We start from the raw sequence: 17,145 nt of genomic DNA on the forward strand, positions 1-17,145 counted from the left end.
AAATGTACCCAGGATTTGTCTTAATCAAGGAGGCATGGGAAGGACTATCATGAAGAAGTTTTGATCTCCACAGATCCCTAGGAACAGCAGGTGTGGCACCTCGTGCAGGCCACGTAGGAAGGCAGGAGGCAGGAGAGGGGAAAGTGTGGCCTAGAGCTTTACTGGAGTTTTCCAGAGAAGGAATAGGCAAGGTAGGATAGGTTGCTGAATGAGCTCAGAATCACATAGTTTGAATGATTCTACAGGGATGTTCTGCGGTTATCCACCACCTTGCCCCGGGGGGGGGGGGGGGGGGATTTACAGCAGGAGAAATAGGAGACTGGTGTGCAAGAGTCTGATAAAGGAGCCTGATAAAGGAGCCGGCTGGGGAGCGGACTCTGGATTATCTGGTTCAAATATGAAAAGGGTACTTGCAGGGAGTTCTCCACTGTCTCTAGGAATCAGCTAGCTCTCCCAGGGGCACCAGGATCAATGCCGGAACATCAAGAATATAGAAAATAAGAAAATACAGTCCATACAGGATAATACCATTTGACCTGGGGGGCCTGGGTGGCTCAGTGGGTTAAATGTCCGACTTTCGCTCAGGTCATGATCTCATGGTCAATGGGTTCGAGCCCCACAGAACTCTGTGCTGACAGTTCAGAGCCTGGAGCCTGCTTTGGATTCTGTGTCTCCCTCTCTCTCTGCCCCACTTCTGCTCACGCTCTGTCTCTCTTTCTCCGTCCCTCAAAAATAAATAAACATTAAAATAACAATAACAAAAATAATCCACTTGACCTAAAAGAGGGACAGGGGCTTGAGAGGCATGGAAAGATTTTAGAAATATGTATATATTAGAGAATGTTGGAATGGAACTTTTATTTTCATTATATGTCCTTCTCTACTACAATTTTTGAAATATAAACTATTGTTCTATAATAATAGCCCTTTTAATAATTAATTTAAAAATATAATACTAGAATCTATTGTAGTAAATGTATGGTAGATTTGGGCATCTATTTTTTTAATGTTCATTTATTTTTGAGAGAGAGCTAGCAGGGGAGGAGAAGAGAGAGTGAGACACAGAATCCTAAGCAGGCTCCAGGATCTGAGCTGTCAGCACAGAACCCGATGTGGGGCTCGAACCCACTAACAGTGAGATGGTGACCTGATCCAAAGTCAGATGCTCAACCGTGAGCCACCCAGGCGCCCGATGGGCATCTATATTTTTAAATAGTTCCTTGGTGATTGGGTTCATAGAATTGAAAAGTGCTATCTTAAGCAGAACATAAAATAAAATAAAATTAAAATAAAATAAAATAAATACAAAACTAAAATTCAACAATTTTGAATATCTTAATTCAAAATTAAATCAGCTCTGGATATGCTCACTTTGTAAATAACCTTTTGGTGTTAAATTTATTCTACCCCCAGACACCACTTTTCTTGCCAGAAATACAGCTCCCAGGCGGATGCAATCTACTCAGTGCTTCAAAACCTCCACCAGGATTCACATTTTGAGGCTTTGTTCTCTTGCACAAGCCTGTGCTCCCAAGGATCACACTTTGGCTGGACGGTCAGGGCTGATCTGCAAGGCTCACAGGTCCCACGTCCTTGTTTGTAGAGCTTGGCTTCAACCTAAGGACATACAAGTAGAGCTGGGTTTACAAGACCATCACAGATATCGGGCAATAGCTAAAACCTCAAAATTTGATTTAAAAAAATCTGCTATGGGGGCGCGTGGCTGCTCAGTGGAGCCCGCGATCTCGGGTTGGAAGTTCAAACTCCTCGCTGGTTGTAGAGATTACTAAAAAATAACATGTTGTAAACAATTCCTATGGATACAGGAAGCAGAATAAAGAGATCTGTGTCATAATCAATTCACACAAAACACATAAGCAGCAGAGCTTCAAAGAGAAAAAAGGACAACGCTTTAGCCCAGCAACAAGGGCCGGAAATCCCCTCGCTTACACAGGCCCCCTCTTTGCTGGCAGACCCTTGGTGTCTAATCAAGGAACGATGGATTAACCTTTCTCCACCTGTTGTGTGCTGTCTCCAAACTCTCCAACACGGTCACCGCCTGCTCCCGGCTCTCCGGGTGCTGTCCCCGCACCCAGGCCTGGAGCTCGGCGGGCAGGATGGTCAGGAACTGCTCTAGCACCAGCAGCCCCAGGATCTGCTCCTTGGTGTGTGTTTCTGGGGTCAGCCACTGGCGGCCCAGCTCGCAGAGCCGGCGCAGCGCCTCACGGGGCCCAGGCGTCTCCTGGTAACGGAAGAGCCCGAAGCGCTGGCTGGCGTAAGACCTCCTGATAAAGGTGCACCTCCCCCAGCCATCCAGGCTTCTGCTCCCAGGAAGGGTCCTTCTCTTCCTCCACCTTCACTACACTCAGAGCCTCCTGTTCCTCCTTGGTGTGGACCTCAGGAGTATGTGTCTATTTCTGGGCTCTCTATTCCATTCTGTTCATCTATTTGTGTATTGTTTTTGCCAATATCATGTGTCTTGATCTCTGTAGATTTATAACTGGTCTTGAAGTCAGGGAGTGTCAGTCCTCTGTTGTTCTCCTTCAATGCTGAGTTAGCTATTCTGGGTCTGTGGCCTCTCTGTATAGACTTTAGAATCAATTTGTTGGAGGGGCGCCTGGATGGCTTAGTTGGTTAAGTGTCCGACTCTTGATTTCAGCTCAGGTCATGATCTCATGGTCATGGGATGTAGCCCCGCATTGGGCTTTGTGCTGATAGTGTGGAGCCTGCTTGGGATTCTCTCTCTCCCTCTCTCTCTGCACCTGCCCCGCTAATGCTTGCTCTCTCTCTCTCTGTCTCAAAATAAATAAATAAACATTAAAAAAACCAATTTGTTGGTATCTACAAAAGAACTAACTGGGATTTTACTGGGATTATATTGTATCTAATAATTTAATTGGGAGGAATGACAATCATGACAACAGAGTCTTCTATCCATGTACATGAAATATCTCCTACTGTATTTAGATCTTTGATTTCTTTCATCAGAGTTTTATAGTTTTCCTCATGGAGATCTTGTACACATTTTGTTAGATTTATACCAAATTATGTATTTGTCTTTTTGGTGCTAAGGTAAATGTTAATTTCAAAATCCTATTGTTCATTGTTGTTATATAAGAAAGCAATTGACTTTTCTGTATTAAGCTCAATCCTGCCACCTTGCTATAATCACTTATTAGGTCCAGGAAGGGTTTTTATTTTTATTTTTGTATTCTTTAGGATATTCTACAGAGACAATCGTGTTATGGCAAACAGCCAGTTTTATTTCTTCCTTCCCAAACGACATTACTTTCATTTCTTTTTCTCATTTTGTTGCGTTACATAAGTCTTCCAGTATGGTGTTAAGTGGGAACGGTGAGAAGGGACGTCTTTATCCTCTTCCTCATCTAAATAGGAAAGCATTTGTTTTTTTTTACCATTAAATATAATGCTAGCTGTAGGTTTTTGTAGATGTTAACAAGTTGAGGAAGTTCCCTCTCTATCCCTAGTTTGCTGAGAGTTTTTATAATGAATGTGTTAGATTTTGTCAGATGCTTTTTCTGCATCTGTTGATACATGACATTTCTTCTTTAGCCTATTGATGAGATAATTACATTAACTGATTTTCAAATAGTGAACCAGATTTGCACACCAAGAATAAATTTCACTTGGATATAGTATACAGTTCTTCCTATACATTGTTGGAATCAATTTACTCATATTCTAGTAAAGATTTTTCAATCTATCTATGAAATATATATTGGTCTGCAGTTTTCCCATCTTGTAATAACTTTGTCTGGTTTTGGTATTGGGATAATACTGGCCTCATAAAATGAATTAGGAAGTATTCCTCTATGCTTTCATTATCTTTAAGAGATAGTACAGCATTGGGGTGCCTGGATAGCTCAATTGGTTAAGCGTCCCACTCTTGATTTCAGCTGAGGTCATGATCTCACAGTTTATGTGTTTGAGCCTTGCATTGGGCTCTGTGCTAACAGTGCAGAACCTGCTTGGAATTCTCTCTCTCCCTCTCTCTGTCCCTCCCCTGCTCGCTCTCTTTCTAAAATAAATAAATGTAAAAAAAATGATATAGTACAGCATTCACATAATTTTTATTTAAATATTTAGTAGAACTCACCAGTGAACCTATCTGTACCTGGTACTTCGGGAAGATTAATTATTGTTTTAATTTCTTTAATAGATATAGGCCAACTCAGATTGTCCATTTCTCCTTGTGTGAGTTTTGGTTATTGTGTTTGTGATTTTGTGACTTGTAATAAAAACCATATATTTGGTCTTCCTCCCCATTCAGTGTTGAGAGTGACAAAGAGATCTTTTGTTATGTTAATAGGGTGAATTTTAGGAAGCACCTCAGGGTGGGGGCTTGGTTGTCAGAGGGGCCAACCATGTGATTAGAAGGTTGGAACTCTAAGTAAACCCCCCCCCCCCCCCCCCCCCCCCCGCCACCAGCAAGGGGTGGCTGGAGATTGAGTTCAATCACCAATGGACAATGATTTAATCAATCATGTCTATGTAATGAAGCTTCCACAAAAACCCAAAAGAAGGGGGTTAGGAGAGCTTCCTGGTTGCTGAACACAGATTTGGGAAGAGTGGTATGCTCAGAGAGGGTATGGGAGTCCTGCGCCATTCTTCAATACCTTACCCTGTGCATCTGTTCCTGAATTCTATCCTTTTATAATTAACCAGTATTCTAGTAAGTAAACTGGTTCCCTGGGTTTTGGAGCCATTTTAGCAAATTAATCAAACCAAAGGATGGGGTCATTTGTCCCTCCCATCTATAGTTTGTTGTCTGAAGCTCAGGTAACAACAACCTAGGACTTGTGATTGGCATCTTAGGTGGGGAGAGGGGGCAGTCTTGCAGGACTGAGCCCTTAACAGAGAAGATCTGATGCCATCTCCAGGTAGATAGTATCAGAATTAAGTTGAATTGCATGACACCCACCTGATATCTGAGAACTGCTTGGTGGTGTGGGAAAAAAAGACCCACACATTGTAATTGAAATCAGAATTGTAGTGTCCTTCAAAAAATTGGTACGATTCATCTAGGTTAAAAAATTGTGGGCATAGAGTTGTTCATGATATTCCTTTTTTAAATATCTATAGAATCCACAGTGATATTAAAATTTGTGTCTTCTTTCTCTCTTTTCCTTAGCTAACTTGGCTAGAAGTTTATCAGTTTTATTGATCTTAAAAAAAATACAAACAAACAGCTTTTGGTTTCACTCATTTTTTTCTATTGATTTCCTATTTTCAGCTTCACTGATATCTGCTCCAACTTTTATTTCTTTTTCTTCTGCTCATTTTGGACTTAATTTGCTCTTCTTCTAATTTCCTAAAATGGAAGCTTACATTTTTGATTTTAGACATCTTTTCTATTCTAATATATACATTCAATGGTATAAATTTTCCTCTAAACAATGTTTCTGCTTCATCGCACAAATTTTGAGAAGTATTCATTTAGTTCAAAACATTTTTATATTTCTCTTGAGACTTATTTGACCCATGTTTTATTTAGAAGTATGTTGTTTAACTTCCAAATATTTTGGGATTTTCCACTTATCTTTCTGTTACTGATTTCTTTTAAATCCGTTGTGGTCTGAGAGCGTACTTAGTATGATTTGTATTCTTTTAAGTTTGTTAAGGTGTATTTTATGGCCATCGGACTGTGGCCAATATTGGTGAATGTTCCATGGGTGCTTGAGAGAAATGAGTATTCTGCTGTTGTTGGATAAAGTATTCTACAGATATCAACTACAACCAACTGAATGACACTGTTATTCAATCCGACTATGTCCTTACTCGTTTTGTGGCTACTGGATTTTTCCATTACTGAAAAAGGGATGTTAAGGCCTCCAAATCTAAGAGTGGATTCATCTATTTCTCCTTGCATTTGTACCAGTTTTTGCCTTCTGTATTTCGACACTCTATTGCTTGGTGCATATACATAAAATATTGTAATGTCTTCATGGAAAACTGACTCCTTTGTCATTATGTAATGTCCCTCTTTATCCCCAGTAAATTTTCTTGCTCTAAAGCTGGCTTTGTCTAAGATTAATATAGTTACTACAACTTCCTTTTAAATTTTTTTATTATTTTGTAATTTACATCTAAGTTAGTTAGCATACAGTGCTATAATGATTTCAGGAGTAGATTCCAGTGATTCATCCCCTATGTATCACCCTGTGCTCATCCCGACAGGTGTCCTCCCTAATGCCCCTTGCCCACTTAGCCCATCCCCCCTCCCACAACCCCTCCAGCAACCCTCAGTTTGTTCTCTGTATTTAAGAGTCTCTTACGTTTTGTCCCCCTCCCTGTTTTTATATTATTTTTGCTTCCCTTCCCTTATGTTCATCTGCTTTGTATCTTAAACTCCTCATATGCATGAAATCATATGAGATCTGTCTTTCTCTGACTGGCTAATTTCGCTTAGCATAATACCCTTTAGTTCCATTCACACTCTTTCTTTCTTTCTTTCTTTCTTTCTTTCTTTCTTTCTTTCTTTCTTTCTTTCTTTTTCTTTCTTTCTTTCAAGTTTATTTTATTTTGAGAGAGAAAAAGAGAAAGCACAAGCGGGGGAGGGGCAGAGAGAGAATCCCAAGCAGGCTCAGGGTTTCAATCTCACGAATGGAATCATGAGATCATGACCTGAGCCAAATCAAGAGTGGGATGCTTAACTGACTGAGCCACCCAAGCACCTCTACTCTACCTTTTTTGTTTTTGTTTTATTATTTTTGAGAGACAGAGAGAGACAGAGTGTGAGCAGGGGAGGGGCAGAGAGAGAGGGAGACACAGAATCTGAAGCAGGCTCCAGGCTCTGAGCTGTCAGCACAGAACCAGACATGGGGCTCAAACCCACAAACCAGCTGTAAGATCATGACCTGAGCCAAAGTTGGACGCTTAACTGCCTGAGCCCCCAGGCAGCCCTCCACCTTTTGTATGATGAGTGTTAGCATGGTGTATCTTTCCTCATCTCTTTAATCTGTGTCTTTACATTTAAAGAGTGGTTCTCGTAGAGAACTTAAAAGTTGGGTCTTGATTTCTTTTTTTAATTAAAAAAATTTTTTTAATGTTTATTTATTTTTGACAGAGAGAGAGAGAGAGCATGAGTGGCGGAAGGACAGAGAGAGAGGGAGACTCAGAATCCGAAGCACGCCCCAGGCTGTCAGCACAGAGCCCTACGTGAGTCTCGAACTCACGAACCGTGAGATCATGACCTAAGCCAAAGTCGGATGCTTAACCGACTGAGCCACCCAGGCACCCCTTTTTCCTTTGTTTTTAATTCAGTCTTTCTTTTTTTTAATGATCTAGAGGTTCCCCCCACCTGCCTTTTTTTTTTTTTAATTTAAATTTTATTTAACCAGCCTCTGTCTTTCAATTGGTATATTTAGACCACTGATTTTAAAGTGATTATTGAAGGGCACCTAGCTGGTTTAGTTGGAGGAACATGTGTCTCTTGATCTCAGAGTCATGAGTTCAAGCCCCACATTGGGTGTAGAGATTACTTAAAAATAAATAAAACTTTAAAAAAATGAAGTGATTATTGGTGCCCCTGGGTGGCTCAGTTGGTTAAGCGTCCAACTTCAGTTCAGGTCCTGATCTCACAGTTTGTGAGTTTGAGCCCCGCATTGGGCTCTGTGCTGACAGCTCAGAGCCTAGAGCCTGCTTCCAGTTCTGTGTCTCCCTCTCTCTCTGCCCCTCCCTCACTCACACTCTGTCTCTGTCTCTGAAAAATGAATAAATGTTAAAAAAATTTTTTTAAATGAAGTGATTGATATAGTTCAGTTAATACCTATAATTTTTGTTACTGTTTTCTATTCATGGCTCTTTTTTTCTTCTTCCACTCTTTCTGCCTTCTGAGGCTTTAATTGAGCATTTTATCTGACTTCATTCCTCTCCCTTAGCATATGAATTATACTTTGCCTTTTGCCTCAAAGTTCTTATTCTTTTCCCTCCTTTTAATTCTTTTCTCCTTGCCTTTCAGTTTGGCAAGTTTCTATCGGTGACATTTCTTCAACCTCTCTGGTTCTTTGGCCTCGTCCAGTCTATTGATGAGTCCTTCAAAGCATTCTTCATTTGTTAGGGTGTTTATTATTATTATTTCCTTTTCATTAATTCTTCAAGTTTCCATCTGTTTACATTACCCGTCTGTTCTTGCATGTTGTTTACTTTTCCCATTAGAGCCTTTAGCATATTAATCATAGTTCTTCTAAATTCCTGGTCTGGTAATTCCAACATCTCTGCTGAATCTAAGTTTAGTTTTGATTATTGCTACCTTACTTTAAATTTTAAATTGTGATTATTATTATTATTTTTTAGTAATCTCTACAACGTAGGGCTAAAACTCATGACCCTGAGATCAAGAGTCACATGCACTATCGACTGAGCCAGTCAGGTGCTCCTGCTTTTTACCTTTTGGTGTGCCTTCTTTTGTTGTTGTTCTTTGAAAACCAGACATAGTAAACTAGGTAAAAAGAACTGAGGTAAATAGGTCGTTAGATAAATAGTGCGGGATTTTATGTGTTTGTAGGTAGAATTTGGGTATTTATTGTTTGCTATAGCTGTAGGTATCAGAGCTAAAGTTTGGTCTGGTGTTTGTGTTTTTGCCTTACCTTTTGCTTCTGGGTTTCCCTCTGGACTTCTTAAATAGAACTAAGCTGTGCAATTGTTCCAATTGTTTCCCTTGTTATATAGGATCCCTATTAATGTGGCGATAGGGTGAGGGGAGAGCAGCATTCTAGAGTCCTGAGATTAGGTTTCAGTCTTTCAGGGAGTCTGTGGCCTTGGACTGTGATATTCACAAGTTCTTCTCAGTTTTTGTTCCCTTTCCTTCCTTACATGAGAAAGTAAGGACAGAACAGGCTGGGGCTTGCTCTTCCCCTGTATGGGAAGGTAAGACCAGGCCTGGGCATTCCCTTCCCCTACATGGAATGAATAGATTTTAATATTTTTTATTGAGATATAATTCACAGGACATAAAATTCATCCTCTTAACGTGTAATATTCAGTGATTTTTAGTATATTTACAAATTTGAGAAACCATCATCACTATCTAATTCTAGAACATTTTCATCACCCCAAAATAAATCCACACCATTAGTGGTGTCTAATGATTGTCCAGTCTATTGATGAGTCCTTCAAAGCATTCTTCATTTGTTATGGTGTTTTTTATTATTATTTCCTTTTCATTAATTTTTAAAGTTTCCATCTCTGTTTACATTACCAGTCACTTCCCATACCTCTCACCCCTGGCAACCATGAATCTACTTTCTGTCTCTGTGGATTTTCCTATTTGGGACATTTTGTAAAATAGAATCATACACTATGTGGCCTTTTTTTGTCTTCCTTCATTTAGTGTAATGTTTTCAAGGTTCATCCATGTTACAGCATGTATAAATACTTCATTCCTTTTTATGGGTGAATAATGTACCATTATATGATTATAGCACAATTGTTTATTCATTTATTAATCAACAGAAATGGATTGTTTCTACTTTTTTGGTTATTATGAATAGTTCTACTGTGAACATTTATGTACAGTTTTTTTAAATTTATTTTTTAAAATTTACATCCAAATTAGTTAGCATATAGTGCAACAATGATTTCAGGAGTACATTACTTAGTGCCCCTTACCCATTTAGCCCATCCCCCCTCCCACAACCCCTCCAGCAGCCCTCAGTTTGTTCTCCATATTTATGAGTCTTGTCTGTTTTGTCCCCCTCCCTGTTTTTATATTGTTTCCCTTCCCTTATGGTCATCTGTTTTGTCTCTTAAAGTCCTCATATGAGTGAAGTGATATGATTTTTGTCTTTCTCTGACTAATTTCACTTAGCATAATACCCTCCAGTTCCATCCACGTAGTTGCAAATGGCAAGATTTCATTCTTTTTGATTGCCGAGTAATACCCCATTGTGTATATATACCACATCTTTTTATCCATTCATCCATCGATGGACATTTGGGCTCTTTCCATACTTTGGCTATTGTTGATACTGGTGCTATAAACATTGGGGTGCATGTGCTCCTTCGAAACAGCACACCTGTATCCCATGGATAAATACCTAGTAGTGCAATGGCTGGGTCGTAGGGTAGTTCTATTTTTAGTTTTTTGAGGAACCTCCATACTGTTTTCCAGAGTGGCTGCACCAGCTTGCATTCCCATATGTACAGTTTTTTTTTTTTTTAATGTTTTTATTTATTTTTGAGTCAGAGAGAGACAGAGTGTGAGCAGGGGAGGGGCAGAGAGAGAGGGAGACACAGAATCTGAAGCAGGCTGCAGGCTCTGAGCTGTCAGCACAGAGCCCGACTCGGGGCTCAAACTCACAGACTGTGAGATCATGACCTGAGCTGAAGTCAGACACTTAACCGACTGAGCCACTCAGGCGCCCCCATATGTAGTTTTTATTTGAACACCTGTTTTCAAATTTTTTAAAAAATATGTAACTAGGAGGGGAATTGCTGGGTTATATGGTAACTCTATGTTTAACTCTAAGTTTCTGAGGAACTTCTAAACGATTTTCCAAGGTGGCTACACCATTTTATATTTTCACCAGCAATGCAGGAGGGTTCTAATTTCTCTACATCCCTGTGAACACCTGCTCCTATCTTTATTATAGCTACATTACTGGGTGTGAAGTGGTATCTCATGGCTTTGATTTGAATTTTCCTAATGTAGAATGATGTGCATCTTTTCATGGACTTATTGTCCATTTGCATATCTTCTTGGAAGAAATATCTATTCAAAACCTTTGACCATTTTTAAATTGGGTTGTCAGTCTTTTTGTTGCTGAGTTGTAAGAGTTCTTTATGTATCCTGGGTACTAGACCCTTATCAGATACATGACTTGCCAATATTTTCTTCTGTTCCATGGGAGGTCTTTTCATTTTGTTGATAGTGTTCTTTGAAGCAAAAAAGGTTTGTAATTTGATGAAGTCCAATTTCTCTATTTTTAATTTTGTTTCTTGAGTTTCTGGTGTTACTGAAGAAATCACTGCCTTAACCCAAGGTCATATTTACACCAGATTTCTTCTAAATGTTTTAAAGTTTTAGCTCTCACCTTTACATCTTTGATCCATTTTAACTTAAATTTTTAAGTTTTAAAAATTGATTTTTGAGAGGGTTAGGGTGGAGCAGAGACAGGAGAATCCCAAGCGGGTGCAGAGCCCAATGTGGGGCTCAAACTCATGAACCAGGAGATTGTGACCTGAGCCAAAATCGACAGTCAGAGGCTTAACCAACTGAGCCACCCAGGTGTTCCTCCCAGATGTGTTTCTACTATCAGTTGCTTCTCTTGGATTTTGTGTCATTTGTCTTCTCATGTTCCTAATTTTTAAAATTTATTTTTGCAAAATTGCTTATAGAAATAGTTTCAGACCTAAGAGAATATTACATTCTTATAGAGACGACCTCCCAGTACCCGTGGGCACTGGCATTATGGAATCACTTAAATCCACTGTAGAGATTAGGATTCAAAGCAGAGCAGTGGCCCCTGTGAGAGCCTATGTGTGGTTCGTGTACTTTTAGAGGACAGTCTTTGGGGTCCCACATACTGGAGTGAGGGCATTTACCTGCACTACCTCCTACGTTGGCAGTCTCCAGAATCCAATTTTGGTGACTTTTTTTCTGTGACCCTATCAAGAGTTTGACTCACCCTCTCGGTACCCTTTCCAGAATCAGAAGATGCCCAAAGAAAGGATCATCTCCTTAAATATACATACTCTTTCACTCTAATCTTTTATTCTCAAATTAGCTCTTTAATGTGTTTGGATAGATTTTTTTAAAAAGCATTTTGCCCAGCGTCCCCACTTCTCAGTGGGAGAACTGGTCCATAGGACTCTGTCCACCATTACCCCAAGCAGAATTCCGGGTGCATGTTCTTGCAGGCTGAATAGCTATTAAGTGATTTCCGTTCCAACTCCTATTTTAACATTCTAACCTAAGAGAACATTTACATATCACTAATTTGATTACTCTTCAAAAAGAAGAATATACCACAGGTAGTATTTCCCAAGAAACTATGGACTCGGAGGTTAGAACTGACCTGCTGTAACTCTCAGAGGCAGGCAGTTTATCTCATTCTGTAAATTTAAATCAGACAACTCCAGGATGTCACTCAGCCATTTACGTCTATGTCCTTTCTACAATGTGGCTGAGAAAATACTGCTTTCGTAAGTCCCCGGTCTTCAGGAGCAGCTGGGTGGAGGAAGAGGGAAGTGCCTGCAGGAAAAGTCTTTCATCTGGGACTCAGCCCGGTGTGGCTGAAGAATGCTCTGGGCTGACAGGCACACCGTGCCGAGAATGTTCCTTTTTTCTCAAACAGCCAAACTTCTGGGAGGCACTAACTTATATCCCACATTCACTTGTTCAAAACTAACTGTTCCGGCCGCATCCTCTCATCTCTGTTAAGGTCGCTCTGTTCTTCCACGCCAAAACACTTGGGTCATTCTTGCCTCTTCTTTCGATCTCATCCATGAGCAAAATCCTTGTGTCATGGTCTTCGATGTGTAACCAGCATCCATCACTTCTCTGAGGTGATGGATCACCACCTCTGCTGAGCACCTGTGTCCAAGGCACTGTGGGTTCCTGCCCAGATTACCTCATTGGCTCCTAACCGTTCTCCTAGTTCCCACTCCTGTCCCTTTATATTCTTCACAAGGCAGCTAGAGGAATCCTTTCAAAGCCTAGGACCGATTACGCCACATCTTTGCTTAAAATCCAGCCATAAGCTTTCCATTTCACTCAGGGTAAAACCCAAAGGTCATTTCTATAGGCCATCTCCCTTCACCTGTGTCCTCCTCTCTTCTTGCTGTCTCACCGGCCGTGCTGTTTCTCCAGTATGTCAGCACCTTTGCACCTGCTACACTCCCTTTCTGGGATGTTCTTAGAAAAGTATTTTGTTTCCCCTTTACACACAGCATGGTCTGGTATGTAGCTTTTAGGATCGCACTGCATTTTAAGTAGCAGTATCAGTTCGCATCACCAGACCCTGAGAAGTCAGGCATTATTTTTGAAGTTGAGGTTTCTTTATTTCTATCTTGGAGATCTGCCTCACCCCACGGCGCCACCAGATGAGAAAGTACCTGCATTGCTTGGAAGTCTGCAGCTCTCAAAACCCATGTGGGCCGGGTGATATCACCATCAGGTTAAGATACCAGATAGATCTGTTAGTTCACACGGAAAAAGAACAATTACGTGCCAGTGCAATTTACACTGTGCGTAACCTGTGGGCCAGCAGTTTCGTTCCTGTGTATGGTCCCCAGAAAAACACTCCTAAAGGTGTTCAGAGCAAAGCTGGCGAACACCCTAAATGGCTTTCACTTAGTCATTAGAGCAAATGACTTAAGTAACCACCTCACAGCAGAGGATTCGACCTGCCTAGTGAATTGTTATTCACAATTCATTGGCTTCAAAAAGCAGAAGGGCATAGAATGAGATAGAACACAACGATTTACGGGTGACTGGAAGGAACTGGGAGAAATGGGACTGGGATGGGGGGGTAGAGATAAAATAAAATGTATAAAAACAAAAGGCCACACACAGACCAATGATTATGATATTCCATGAAGTGAGTTCACAACGAATCCACACTGAATAATAACCGCTCTCATTTGTGCACAGGCCTGGGAAGGCGGGAGATCCGATGACAAACTGTGACAGCTCCCTCTTCAGGCTGACTTGCTACCAACCCACAAGCAGAACCCTTCACTGAGCACATGCTCAAGCCTTCTCCGTATGGGTCACTATTCCTTCCATATATTAGACACACAAAGTGAACAAGGTAAATTTGGTCTGTTGTTTAGCAAATCACAAGTTCACATGGCCCACCCATGTGTCTTCATCTACTTTTTCTGCCCAAAGGCATAGGAAATTCTGTGAAACGATTTACCAAACCACAGATATCTGCAGCATTTCCCAGATACTAACACTCTAAAAATAAAAGGGAGTAAGTCTGGTAGAAATGCGTCACAGGAATTAATGTCAAAATCATTCTTAGAAAAACTATTTTAATTAGCATCATGAATTCCAAGCCAAAAATAAATGTAGTAACGTTTCAATCATCAAAGGTTGTGAATAAAGACTTTCCCCCCATTCTCTACCTTTGCTACAGAAAATGAAAGCTAACTGTGCCAAAGACAGTTCAATACCCATAGAGATCTGTCACAGATGTTTTAATTCACCTTTCCCCATGAAGTGACCTGACAAAGTCTCTAACAAACACTTGTCTTAATTCCATAAAATGCTCAAATGATTGTATGCAGTTGGATTTTTAAAGTTTTTATTTATTTAATAATCTCTAGGCCCAATATGGGGCTCAAACTCATGACCCTGAGATCAAGAGCTGCATGCTCTTCCTATTTAACTGTGATGCTTGATGTTGAGAAAGTCCTGTACTATACCTTTACCATATATTTGACAATTGAAGTTTATTTTTGTTGTGTATCCTTTGATGTCTGAAGAAAGAAGTTCATACCTGCCCCAGGCGTAAGACTTCTCTCCAGTACAGACTGATGTTTGGTAAGATTTGAACTTTGACTGAAGGCTTTCCCGTATCACTTACACTCAAAGAGGAATCTCTGATCCACTGTAAGAACTGAGCTGCCGCTGAAAGGTCCCCAGAGCAGTCACGCATATAGGGCTTTGCTCCAGGGTGTATTTACTGATGGAGAAGACTGATCTTAGTGAAGGCCTTCCCACATTTTTCCATTTACGGGTTTTCTGGCAAGAAGCGCTGCTTCCAAATGAAGACCTTCCGCCTACGCACTCCCGTCCAAGATGAATTTGTTTCTGTTTGATGAGAGCTGAGCTCACACGAACATTTATAGCACTGAAGAGATCCTCACGGGTCCTCCGACACCTGACAAGACCCTCCCAGTATCCGCAGGCTTTGCCACATTCTTTACTCTCGTGGGACTCTCCTTTAGGTGGCTTCTCTGCTGTGCAGTGCCACGGGACCTGGGTTTACACTGAAGGTCCTTCCGGGCTGAGAATCCTCATAGGGTTTCCTCAAGTCTGCTGGGGCTCAGTCAGGACTGCTGGTGCTCCAGGGTTCGTTTTCTCAGGGAGAGGCATTTCTGGATCACTCACGTTAGACTGAGCAGCAGATGCTTTTATCACAGCTGAAGCTGAAATTGTGGGCAAGGTGAAGGGAGAATTTCCCACTCCCAGGGCACTGACAGAAGTGAACTTCAGGGCAGGTTCTCCCAAGTGTCTTTACCAGAGTGATACTTATCAGATACTTATCAGTGAGACTTATCCCTTTATCAGAGTGATACTGTCCTTGGCTTGAAGCAGTGCAAGCTGTGAGTCCTCAAAGGGGCTCCTCCCTCACTTGGCTGAACTATTCAGAAGCCCCTGGACTTGTGGAGGCCCTGGGGAATGTTCCCATTTAGTCCTCTGTGCTAGACTTGCGCAAAACTCTGCAGGGAGACAGACTCCTTGTCTAAGGCCAGGAGTCACCCTCTGAAAGAACAGGTTGATCATGAAATAGGCACCCCTTCCTTAGAGGGGGGAAAGGAGTCAAATGTAACAAATGAGAGCAGCCTAGGAGAGAAATCACCCAGAATAGGGCTTTTCATATGAGAAAGTCCTAAGTAAGACTGTACACGTGTTTCTCATTAATTTCTGCTCTTTCCCTTTGCTTTCTTTGGGCTATTTTCCTGTGTTTTAAAAGTGCTCAAATATGGATGTTTGAGAGCACTTTTTTCAGCCTTTCTTCTCTTCTAAGTATACCATCTATATATCTTTTAAATTTTTTTAATGTTTTTATTTATTTTTGAGACAGAGAGAGACAGAGCATGAACGGGGGAGGGGCAGAGAGAGAGGGAGACACAGAATCTGAAGCAGGCTCCAGGCTCTGAGCCGTCAGCACAGAGCCCGACGCGGGGCTCGAACTCACGGACCGCGAGATCGTGACCTGAGCCGAAGTCGGAGGCTTAACGGACTGAGCCTCCCAGGCGCCCCTAGCATCTATATTTTTAAATGAAATAATTTACCGAAGGAGCTTGAAAAGGTACCTGGAACAGAGAAGGTCCCAATAGGTGGAAGTTACTACTACTAGTAGTATTCTCACTAACGTAAAATAGAAGTAAAACAGAAGGAAGGGACTAGGGAGGAGACGCAGCACTTCTTCAAGTCACCTGTGAACGTAACCACATATAAAGGAGCAGACTAAAGAGGCCATCACATCAGCGAAGCATTTTACTACCTATCTGGAGAGATTACGAAAATCTCAAAGCTGGAAGGGATGTCAACATATTTGACATGTCTCCTTTATTTTTAAGGATATAGAAACTGAGGCTCAGCTCGGTGGCATTAGTCTAGCCTAAGATGGTTACTTAGAGGTAAAAACAGGTTGGAACCAAGGGCTCTCGAATCTCACCTTGAAAGTTTTTACCAGCATAACACACTGGCTCCTTGAAGCCCACGATGGCATAAGAACAACCTTCATGTTGAAACTTTCACGTTACAGCTTAGTAGTTAAGAGAACAGGTCGTCACCTTACACTCGTGGTTTCAGTCCACGGCTTGACCATTTCCTGGCCAAATGACCAAGTTATTTAATGTCTCTGTTCCTCAACTTCTGCAGCTGTAAAATGGTAGTGGTATGTATCTCATAGCACTGTTTGTTATTGACAAATACACACATAAGGCACTCAGAAAAAGCCCCGACACAGAAAGCATTCCATAAACATTGGCCCTCTCGATGGCAGATTTTATAAATTTTTTTTGGTTCCTCATTGCCATCTTTGTTAGGATTATTTTCCCCCACCCTATCGTTAAGCTTGGCTATTTGACCTGCTTTGGCGAATGAAACATAAATGCAAACGATATATGCTTCTCCTGTAAAAGCCACTGTGTCTTGGGGCGCCTGGGTGGCGCAGTCGGTTAAGCGTCCGACTTCAGCCAGGTCACAATCTCGCGGTCCGTGAGTTTGAGCCCCGCGTCAGGCTCTGGGCTGATGGCTCGGAGCCTGGAGCCTGTTTCCGATTCTGTGTCTCCCTCTCTCTCTGCCCCTCCCCCGTTCATGCTCTGTCTCTCTCTGTCCCAAAAAAAATAAATAAAAAACGTTGAAAAAAAAATTAAAAAAAAAAGCCACTGTGTCTTCCCACCACCGTTTTTCTTTTACTCCTCAAGCCTGGGTCCTGGAGT

General features: G+C 41.3%; 1 protein-coding gene and 1 pseudogene across 4 annotated transcripts in view; both read right to left on the reverse strand.

The window, feature by feature from the left end:
* Positions 1-17,145, reverse strand: part of LOC109259446 (zinc finger protein 239-like) — a 32,095-nt gene that overhangs the window by 1,974 nt on the left and 12,976 nt on the right. For 2 of the 4 annotated variants that reach the window (XM_019437094.2, XM_019437092.2), the window contains exon 4: positions 1,372-1,617. The gene's annotated coding sequence lies outside the window, so the exon portion shown is untranslated. Of the gene's footprint in view, positions 1-1,371; positions 1,618-10,651; positions 15,458-17,145 lie in introns of those variants that run through there. The other 2 variants (XM_053905372.1, XM_019437096.2) reach the window with 1 other exon arrangement.
* LOC128777783 (zinc finger and SCAN domain-containing protein 31-like) lies at positions 1,985-2,408 on the reverse strand (annotated as a pseudogene).

The sequence above is a fragment of the Panthera pardus genome, unplaced genomic scaffold (genome assembly GCF_024362965.1).
Source record: "Panthera pardus isolate Hobbes unplaced genomic scaffold, ASM2436296v1 HiC_scaffold_17, whole genome shotgun sequence".
Taxonomy (NCBI): domain Eukaryota; kingdom Metazoa; phylum Chordata; class Mammalia; order Carnivora; family Felidae; genus Panthera; species Panthera pardus.